The sequence below is a fragment of the Electrona antarctica genome (genome assembly GCF_951216825.1).
Source record: "Electrona antarctica genome assembly, contig: scaffold_78, whole genome shotgun sequence".
In the NCBI taxonomy this organism is placed as follows: domain Eukaryota; kingdom Metazoa; phylum Chordata; class Actinopteri; order Myctophiformes; family Myctophidae; genus Electrona; species Electrona antarctica.
In genome coordinates, this window is record NW_027637964.1 from 82,083 (window position 1) to 92,367 (window position 10,285).

Consider the following 10,285-nt stretch of genomic DNA (forward strand, 5'->3'; position numbering starts at 1 on the left):
ACGGTAGGGGTAACACACAACTCGTTAGAAGCTTAATGGGTTGATCAGAACTGGAATTAGCCCATCCTCAAAGCACCGTGGGATAATATATTAACATTTTCAAGCATCCAAAGCCAATTATTAATTCATGTCGTTGATTTCACTGACCATGCATGACCCTCAGATAACCTGTTAACAAGCCTGTCAACAGAACCTACTGTAGCAGGTTCACACTTGAGTGTTACTTGCAAAATGTTCTATAATGTAAACCACACTTCACACCCACATATTACTGACCACAGGTAGGTACTGTATTGTATAACACTATGATACTGCATATTGTGTGAGTATTGTCACAATATGACACCCGTAGAGCCTACATGTTGGTTGGTCATATATCTGAGATGGCTCTAGCTTTGCACAAGGTAGACCAAACACATCTACATGCAGTGTAAAAACCCTTTTACAGAATGTAATCTTGACTTGAAGGCAGACATATTTCTATAAAATAACATGTTAAAGACCTTAAGACCCCCCTTCAGGGCTTCCTCTCAAAAAGGAAGCCCAAATGTATAGATCCATGTACATAATGGCATTATCCCAGTATTTTCTTAACTTAATATTGTGTAGTACTAGTGACTCATTATCTTTCTTCTCCCTTAACCTTTGTCCCTATCTGTCTATCTCTCTTTGGCTGTCAGAGTGCAGCAGTTAGCACAGGAACCGGTGGTGAAGACTTTGAGAAGATCTCAGCCATCATGAAAGTCGTACCTCAGCTACATTATATCTGTGTGGAGCTGTTGGAAGACAAAACTGCACCCGAATTTACAAAAAATGAAAAGAACATTCTCTTCTCCCTAGCGGGCTACATTGCTCATAGTATTAGCAAGAACGGCAGCATTTGTAATGAATGTAAAACAGAAAAGACCGACAGCGAGTGTGCCAGTATTGCAGAGGACCCCCTCTAAAACGAGATGATACATCTCAAGGGGCTATCCTCTAAAGGAAATAAAATTTCAATATAATATATACTTTAATGGCCCTGAGAGTACAAAGCAGGTGCCCTTTGCCATCCCTCCCCAGAGGTGTCAGACTTAGTCCACCAAGTACAGCAACATATTCTATTTTTTTTAAAGGAGCTGTTCTGCTCTATCATACCATTGAGTAAAAAAACAACTTTATTTCCAGATTGAGAAGAGAAACTGTCACTGAATGTCCATAAAATAAATACTTTTATACCAACATTTGCTATAAGGCTTATAGTGAGAGAGTTTATTATCTCATTATGTTAACTTGTTGTTAATAAAGCATGCTTCATTGCATTCATACTGGAGTGAATGGGAACCCACATTCAATATTTTGCGGGGGTTTGCAAAAGGGCCTTTCTGTGTGGAGTTTGCATGTTCTCCCCCTGTCCCCTAGGGTAGGTACCCTCACAAAATGCAGTAATCCGGGCCTTTCTGTGTGGAGTTTGCATGTTCTCCCCGTGTCCCCTCACAAAATGCAGTAATCCTGGTCTCTAAACTAAAATGCAGTAATCCTGGTCTCTAAAGTAGTTGACTATGTGACTATGTCTGGAAATGTGCTATATAATTTATTATCATCCTACTATCTGAATGAGGTGAGCCCTAAATAGGTAAACCAATATAGCAAAAAATACTTTAATGCCAATAGTATAATAACAGCAATAATAATAGTGAAATAGTACCTTATTTTACAGTATTTGTTTGAAGTTGTTTCCTAATTTAGCTGTAAAACCATATAATTCACAATGACTTGGTGAGTGATTTGGTGAATAATAGACACATCTGCTCCCAGGCCGCGCATGGAGATGGAGTTCCAGTGAAGCCAGGAGTCTAGGCATGTATCAGACTGATACGTGGATTCACTCAAAGGTAGCGTGGAGCAACATGTGAGTGAATCCATGTTAGCAGTCTGGTTAATGTCCATGGGCATGGCTGTATGTAATGGTGTAGTGGCCATAAATGTACAGCTGCAAGTCTGTGGACTCCTCCATATCGTATCTGGACGGCCTGAAAAATACAAAGACACATTTGTTAAGAACAGGAAAGCATCAGTGTAATACAGTCACATTTCTTATATCGGATAGCAGATATGCAAGCTTATAGCGTGTCATGCTGCACTATGAGCATACCATCATCATACTATATGAATGACATTTATTTTCGTGTCATGCCACTTGGAAGTTGGGCTCATCCCATATGGGATTATGACACATTTAACAAAGTACCGGTACGTTAAAAAACAACTGACATTACAGTCCTTCCTGTTCATATTCCATAATGCATTATTAAATACATGAATACATATTTGTACAGTATTTGAACAAAATTAAAACAAATAAAACAAGGCCATGTAAATGGCTCTCCTCATTGACCAGGCCTTTTCAAGGAATGAGGCAAATGAAAAGGTGTACTTTTGAAATAGGCGTTTCAGTTTCTCAAAGTCCTCCAACCATATCAATTTATGATTTGGATCCATCTTATTAAGAAGTCTCGCCCTAATTTGAGTTGTAGAATGGACAATAAAAAACAAAATGCATTTCACTTTCCTTTAGATCACACAGACTACATAATCTATCCTCCTCAACCGTGCCTACATATCTACCTGTCTCAATATGCAGACCAAGTATGCCAGCTCTAATTTGGGCCCTTGCCAGAATGTGAACCCAGGCATGTTGAGTACACCAAAGTTTTATGTTAGAAATACAACAATTTATAATCTGTTCTCAATAAAAACCTATTTGACAAAAAAAAGAAATGTTGAGTATGGGTCCACCGTCCCCAGCATGTAATAAGCAATATGTGACCCTACCATTAACAAAGGGGGGAAAAAACAAAATTTCATCATGCTTTAAGTAGCATGCGATGTAAACAGGTTTTCATGATGCTGAATCCATTCCAAGCATTAGTTTTGCCAAAAAAAAAACAGTTCTTGGGCTAAAAATGGCCATAGCAGTCATCACAATGTGATGATGTCAGCACATTTGAACAAAAAGCATGGAATACATAACTGTTATGACCCTATAGGGTCATTATGTATTTTAGTGTTGGTATTGCCCTGCATTGTCTTCCTTCCGTGTGTGTGTCTGCATGCGGGTGATTGAGTGGTCACACACACACACACACACACACACACACACACACACACACACACACACACACACACACACACACACACACACACACACACACACACACACACACACAATATAAAGTGCTATGGCTTGGTGCCTTGTATGGTTTCTGCCGCCATCGGTGTATGAATGTGTGTGTGAATGGGTGAATGTAATGCACAATCTATGTAAAGCGCCTTGGATAAAGGCACTATATAAATGCACCATTTACCCGTTTCGAATTGCAGCCGTGCCCTTTGAGAGCGGTTTTGAAGGAGTCAAGGGATTCACATGTCTTAATGACAGTTGGTACTTGGTAGGGTGTGATCAATGTACATAAACAAATATTCTGTTTTCCGTAGTACACTACAGAGTTTCGCTAAAGGTGTAAACTCAGGTCAGGCCATAATACTTTAATTACAATTACTACTCACCCAGTCCACAACACTGTTCCTCACAAAGACATCATAAGTGCCTTAGGGTCTTTCAACATCAATGATGGATGGACATGAAGTGCTCCACCCCTCCTGTCAGTAAATACAAGAAAACACAAATGCATTACAATACATTTATATATTCTATTTCTGGCAAATGTGTGCAACTGATTCAAGTGTTGCTCAAGGAATGGGATTATTACAACTAGTACAGTAATGCCACAGTAAAGCAGTGCCAGTGATACATAGCACACATTTGTATATTACATTACATTACATTACAGTCATTTAGCAGACGCTTTTATCCAAAGCGACTTACAATAAGTGTATTCAACATAGGTAGGGAACAAAAACTACTAATCACCAGAAGTCTTTAGTGCATTTTCTGCAAAAACAAGCAACCAAGAGTATACCTAGCGCTAAGGTAAAAGTGCAATATATCAGCTACCTATTTCCTTAAACAGATGAGACAAAATAGCTAAATCAAATGAGCATGAGCTAAAACAATTAAGTGTATCGACTAAACAAGATCCAATAAACAATACAACAATAGAAAACAAGCGTTCGTACAACTAGTTAACAACAAGTAGGTCAGGCAGAGAGGAAGGGTAGTGTTTCCTGAAGAGGTGGGTTTTCAACCTGCGGCGAAATATGGGCAGTGACTCTGCTGTCCTAACATCAGTGGGGAGTTCATTCCACCACTGTGGGGCCAGAACAGAAAAGAGTCGTGACCGTGTGGATCGGCCAGAAGGACCCTTGAGTGACGAGGCAATCAGTCGCCCCGAGGTGGCAGACCGAAGTGGTCGGGCAGGGGTGTAGGCATCGACCATAGCCCGGAGGTAGGAAGGAGCTGTTCCTTTCACTGCCCTATAGGCTAACACCAGGGTTTTGAACTGGATGCGAGCCTATATGCGAGTATAGGACTATATGTACAGTAGTATACAAATACCTAAAAGGCTATGGGGGCTGACTTCCCAAAGAAACATGAATTAGTTTGTAATTGTAATAACAATAGTAAAAAGTTGAATATTTTCCTCCAGGTGTGAAGTAGAAGTACAGTACTGAATTCAAGTGGAGTAAAGCATGCAGTAGCATACTACTAGTATAATTTCCACTACTGCTAACATGTATAAACATATCGTTTTCATATGCCAGCCAAGCACTAAGAAAGGTAGATTTGCAAACGGGTACACGCTTTATACTGTGTACTGTACACAGTAAAACCATGATTTGCTCAGAGTGTTAAATATGCATGCAACAGTGACGCCTGGTCTTATGACTGATGATAAAGCGATGATAAAGTACGTTCAGATTATAGGGTAAGCACAAGAAGCCATTCTGATGCAGAAAAATTAAATAATGTTGTACAATGTACATAATGAGGTGATGAACAACATGTTTAGAAAATATGAACGTGTTCGTGAACGATCGAACGAGCGTTCGGGTACAACACTGTCCCTCCCTGTGTCCGAGCACGAAAATAGCGTTTGTTCACCACCAAGTGTCACTGTTGCACAGCCTAATACACAGACACACACAGGCCAGGGAGCAGGGCTTGTACAGTACAGTACAGTACAGTACAGTACAGTACAGTACAGTACAGTACAGTACAGTACAGTACAGTACAGTACAGTACAGTACAGTACAGTACAGTACAGTACCACTCACTTCAGACAGCTCAGATTGTTGTTAAATTATTAACAACAATAAGAACAATTTCTCTTATTATTAAAGGACCACTACCACAACCTCACTAATAATCATGATAAAATGGCACGATTTTTTTCTACTCAGTCTGTGTCTCATAGGAGGGCTGTGGGCAGTTTAGAAACCGTCCTTCAGTGACATCATCATTAGGCAGATTCTTTTTTTTAAATAAGTTTTTTTTTACAAAAATGTTTAGATTTTTATTATCGTGAGAACGATGGCTTCCATTTTCGCATTGCAACTTTTCAGGACTAGAAAGCCTGCAGTTTCTATTAGCTTGTATTCCCCATCGATGATGTCACTGGAGGACGGTTTCTGAACTGCCCACAGCCCTCCTATGAGACACAGATAGTAGGAAAAAATTGCGCCATTTTTTCATGATTATTAGTGAGGACCTATTATATGACGATAGGTTGAAACGTGGTGAAGTGGTCCTTTTAGCAGGCACAACTTGACAAAATAAAAGTGTTCTTTGTGCCTCAACACAATACCTCTCATTTGCTGTGATTTCTTTTGGAGGGGAATATTTGTGAAACATTTTATTTTCATACAGTATTGGTTGGTTAGGAGGGGATCCGATTTGTATAAGCTTGCCTTGGTTTGACTGTACTAAACAGCTCTCCGCTGCGTGGTCCGCAGCGACCGGACCTTAGTCTTTTTCAAAGATGATTAGTGGACCTTCAGCATTTCTAGTTGAGGACCTCTGGGCTAGGCCTTTTAGCGAGAATAGAGGTACATTTTCTTTACCTTGTAGTCGATCAACTGCTCCGTCTTTTCCCAAGGAAGACAATGAGGCCTCTTCTCTACGGGACTCAATGCTGTGGTCCTACAAACACATGAAATGAGATTGTACAGTACAGACATCACATTCACTATATCCATACATTCTCTTTGGTCTTCCTCTAGGTCTCCTGCCTGGAAGTTCCAACCTCAGCATCCTTCTACTGATATACTCACTGTCCCTCCTCTGTACATGTCCAAAGTAAACCATCTCAGTCTGGCCTCTCTGGCTTTATCTCCAAAACATCTAACATGCACTGTCCCTCTGATGTACTAGTAGTTCCCAATCCTATCCATCTTTGTTACTCCAAGAGAGAACCTCAACATTTTAGTCTCTGCTACCTCCAACTCGGTTTCCTGCCTTCTCCTCAGTGAATAGTTTTAATCACATTTTAGTCACCTGGAATGTTTTAGTGTTAGTCTAGTTTTAGTCGACTAGATCTACAATTGATTTAGTCGACTAAAATGTATTTTGGCGGGCCTTGATGCCATCGTAAATCGTAATGGCTGATTTTACACTTTCTGAAATCTTTTGCTATTTTCAGCATACAACCAAGCGTAAAATGACTTATACTGGGTCTCTTGTCCACTAGTCCATTCCTAACATTTGTCTAGTTTTTATTTGTTGACAAAATTGTCAATATATTTACTCTTAGTTTTAGTCATCATAGCTTAGTTTTCATTTAGTTTCCATTTAGGTTTCGTCAGTGGAAAAAGGTAGTCGACGAACATTTTCCATCTTAGTTTTAGTCGACGAAATAAACACTGGTCTAAAAACCAATGAACCATACAAGATAGCTGTCTGTAACATAGCTGGTCTCACCATCGTCCTGCACACCTTCCCTTTCATTCTGTAACATAGCTGGTCTCACCATCGTCCTGCACACCTTCCCTTTCATTCTGTAACATAGCTGGTCTCACCATCGTCCTGCACACCTTCCCTTTCATTCTGTCTGTAACATAGCTGGTCTCACCATCGTCCTGCACACCTTCCCTTTCATTCTGTAACATAGCTGGTCTCACCATCGTCCTGCACACCTTCCCTTTCATTCTGTCTGTAACATAGCTGGTCTCACCATCGTCCTGCACACCTTCCCTTTCATTCTGTAACATAGCTGGTCTCACCATCGTCCTGCACACCTTCCCTTTCATTCTGTAACATAGCTGGTCTCACCATCGTCCTGCACACCTTCCCTTTCATTCTGTCTGTAACATAGCTGGTCTCACCATCGTCCTGCACACCTTCCCTTTCATTCTGTAACATAGCTGGTCTCACCATCGTCCTGCACACCTTCCCTTTCATTCTGTCTGTAACATAGCTGGTCTCACCATCGTCCTGCACACCTTCCCTTTCATTCTGTAACATAGCTGGTCTCACCATCGTCCTGCACACCTTCCCTTTCATTCTGTAACATAGCTGGTCTCACCATCGTCCTGCACACCTTCCCTTTCATTCTGTAACATAGCTGGTCTCACCATCGTCCTGCACACCTTCCCTTTCATTCTGTAACATAGCTGGTCTCACCATCGTCCTGCACACCTTCCCTTTCATTCTGTAACATAGCTGGTCTCACCATCGTCCTGCACACCTTCCCTTTCATTCTTGCTGATACTTTCCTACAATACTTCAAGTACCTTATTTAAGACCCCAAGAAGTGTCTCGTCAAGTTTCTTCCCTACAGCTCCCTTCTTGGGTGTATTGGTCCAACTTCCCCAGGAATGTGTACTGCAGCGCTTTAAGGGTGATTCTCCAGAACCTCGATCTGAGACAGAGAAAGACATACAAATGAATTAGAGAGACAGGCCAAGGAAAACGAACAAAGAAGAAACTTAACCCTATAACTACAACCCATGTTTTTAAGGGATGCATCACATTGGTTATGTTTGAATTAGTTAGCTGCTTAGTTTCAATTTCAACATATGCCAGACTGAACAACGAACGCTACTTTGTCAGAGGGAGTGCTCGAAATGTTCGAGGGGGTACACTAAGTGGTTTTTTACAGCTATTTTATGTAGACTTAGATGGCAGTTTATGTAGACTTATAGCATTGTATGTAAACAGCACTATCTCTCTATTCTATATATATATATATATATATATATATATATATATATATATATATAGTTTAATATTATAGATATTCAACTGTTATGTTCTTAGCTTACGTATGATTCATGATAACTACATTGTATGTATATGATGTATTGCCATGCTTTTTGTTCTTGCTTAATGTAAATCACTCTGGATTAAGAGTGTCTGCTAAATGCCTAAATTGTAAATTGATTGCGTTGTTAAATCTGGAGTTGTGGTCTCCTCTTCAATGCAAGTATGAATGTTACCTTGAATTGCAGTTGTAGACAGTAGACATATAGACACCAGTTTGAATAGCATACTAATGAAATAGTGTGCTTTAGCACACTGCATTACTATGCCATCTTGGGAGTTAAGCATTAAACAAGTGAGCTTGTAGATGGGATAGTTGTGACAAAGTGTAGAATACTAGGAGACCTAGAGCTCCAAAGAAAACTGAGAACCTTGTGTGCATGTGAATGCTTAGTGGTGTTTACCTGTGTGACCGCTTCTGTGACTTGGTGACCAGTGAGCATTCGTTTTGCACAAAATACACTCCTTGAGTCATGACAAATGTGATGAGGTCAGCACATTTTGGGCACATTTGGGCAAGTGGCTATGGCTGTTTTTAGCCCAAGGAGTGTATTTTGTGCAAAACTAATGCTTGAAATGGATTCAGAATCATGAAAACCCCCTAGTTTGACATGTCACATGCAAAAGGAAAGTTTGACATTTTTGCCAATGTTTTATCCAATGTTCCATGTCCAGCAGAATGTGAAATGAACAACAAAACAGTGAGCTTATTAGTTTGCCTTGAACACAGCACCAATATCATCTCCAGTGGTCCCCAGCCAAATGGAGAGTTGACCGTGGAAAATGAAACCAAATGGTGGTTGATTTGGCCCGGTTTCATTTTACACTCTCAATAGTTAAATTGTTGTTAAACATCTGCATTACTGAATTTACAAGAAGTCTACAGTTAGAGAATGTGTAAGAATTATTACTTTGATCAACGTTTTTGCCTGTGATAACACATACCATACATTCCACATAGTCCAGTACCTGCCTGTAGACCTTCTCGCAATTTGGTGTTGGGGGAATTTCTCACTTGAACTTAGTCAATGGGTCCCTAGACATGAAAAATCAATGAGGTGCTCGTCCGCCATAGTGCCACGAATGGCGCAATGGCCACATCAAATATGGCCGCCATCGGCTATGATGAAAATACAACTTTTTTGTTTCTGGGTGTATTTGCACATGTAATACCTCCATTCTGACTAATTGAGGCATGTGGAATTCATTTCTGATACTATTTTAATCATTGTGGGTGATATTGACCTTGAAAGGTCATGGTCAAGGTCATTTAGCTATCCCAAAGACATTGGCCATTGTTAGGAGTAAAAATAAGTGCAATAAGTCTATTTCAACTAATTCTGACATTTATAATTCATTTCTGATATTGTTTTGACCATTAAGGATCATCTTATCATTGAGGTATCAATATAAATCTTTTTATTCAATAACTCAATTACGATTTTTGTCTTTACTTTCACTTTTATTGTATTTCTCGTAATCATTTGTCTTATTTATTATATCAAAATACATGAACATACAAATATAACAATTCTAAATGTCCCTCTTTAACTATTATTTTAATTGAGTGCTTTAATTAGAAGTATGCATAAAATAAATGTTGTATACAAACAAAAATAATAACACAAAATGAAATAACACTTTTACTCAAAGTGCACAATTTTGTGCATGCCAGTTAGTGTGATGGGTTTTTACATGCATGAGACTCCAGCAGCACGGCAGCCACATCGGCATGCCAATTCTTTGGAGTTTGGCTGGATCATCAAGATCATCAAGAATGCTGTAGTCTCCAAAAGAGATGGAAACTGGAATCTACATGTGGCTACTATCAACGACTCTATGCCAATCTTTGCAGAATGTGACTGCATAAAGTACCTGGCATGGCTCATGGTATCTTGAACAAATAAAGGTTCTAGAGTTCACACATCCTGAGCTCTACCGGCGCTTCTCTGTAGGCCATTGAGTTGTTCAGGATCACCCAGGCTGGTTCTGCGCTGTAGGAGGTGACATGAAGGTCGAGCAGACCATTCAGTGAGTGTCAAAGGGTCCAGATGGTCACTATGTAGTAGGAGCCACACACAATGC

At 39.9% G+C, this 10,285-nt stretch overlaps 1 long non-coding RNA gene across 1 annotated transcript; it reads right to left on the minus strand.

Annotated features, from left to right (window-relative positions):
- Window positions 1-1,874: 1,874 nt before the first annotated feature.
- Window positions 1,875-6,084, minus strand: LOC306918497. The gene is made up of 3 exons (XR_013789342.1): window positions 6,004-6,084; window positions 3,550-3,642; window positions 1,875-2,012 (listed from the first exon to the last, which is right to left on the minus strand). It is a non-coding gene; the product is annotated as an uncharacterized lncRNA (long non-coding RNA).
- Between the last annotated feature and the right edge of the window lie 4,201 nt (window positions 6,085-10,285).